Source organism: Helianthus annuus, chromosome 12 (genome assembly GCF_002127325.2).
Source record: "Helianthus annuus cultivar XRQ/B chromosome 12, HanXRQr2.0-SUNRISE, whole genome shotgun sequence".
NCBI classification, from domain to species: Eukaryota; Viridiplantae; Streptophyta; class Magnoliopsida; order Asterales; family Asteraceae; genus Helianthus; species Helianthus annuus.
The window spans coordinates 79483410-79484291 of NC_035444.2; the positions used below are offsets into that span (position 1 = coordinate 79483410).

Genomic DNA, 882 nt, shown 5'->3' on the forward strand with positions numbered 1-882 from the left:
TTTGGGTGGTTCCTTAACCCGGGGTGGTAAGTGTTAGAATTCATGTTATAGTTTTTACCACCCCCTCCTTGACCTTGTACTGCATGAACTTCCTCATATTGCCCTTCTACCGCTCCTTGGCAATTTTCAGCCACATGACCTATTTCATTACAAATAGCACAAACATCATAAATTTGATTAGAGGTTTGAACGTTACCATCGTCAATCGCATGCACTTGTGTTCGGGTAACGGCCGGTCGTGCTCTCCTTGATGCTTGAGCTTTCCTCTTTGATGTGATTGCCATTTGCTCCAAGAACTCCCAATCGTCATGCTCGTAGTTTGTGCCAAACGTCCCATTTGTAATAGACATTAAATCACGAGCATCTTCGGCACATAACCCCTCGTGGAAGGCATTCATCAACTCCCAAAGTTCAATTTCATGATGAGGGCAATTCTTGATCATCATGTTGAAACGCTCAAAGGCTTCATGAAATATTTCGCCTTGTTGTTGTTGAAAACTCCTCAACCCCTTCCTAGCATCATTTGTCTTTTGCGGTGTAAAACTCATCTAAGAAAATTTGTTGCATTTCCCCCCAAGTATAAATAGATGCTGAAGGCAAAGTGTAGAACCACTTCTTTGCCTTATCCTCCAAAGAAACATCGGCCAAAAAACCTTGACTCCCAAGAGTATTGCAAATAAAGTCATAAGCTTCCAAATGGAAATAGGGTTCCTCTGTTGCTAGACCCTTATATTTCGGCAAACTTTGCAAGGAATTTGTTCTCACTTCAAAAGTTCTTCCTTGGTTGTTGTGAGGAATAACTACCGGTGAAGGATTATGAGTAATCACCGGCCTAAAATGTGCTTCAATACCTCGTGCATGTTCTCTAAGATGCCTTCTTGG

The 882-nt window shown here is 42.0% G+C and overlaps 1 non-coding gene across 1 annotated transcript; it reads left to right on the forward strand.

Annotated features, from left to right (window-relative positions):
- The first annotated feature begins 414 nt into the window (after window positions 1-414).
- Window positions 415-521, forward strand: LOC118485186. The gene has a single exon (XR_004875491.1). It is a non-coding gene; the product is annotated as a small nucleolar RNA R71 (small nucleolar RNA).
- Window positions 522-882: the final 361 nt, after the last annotated feature.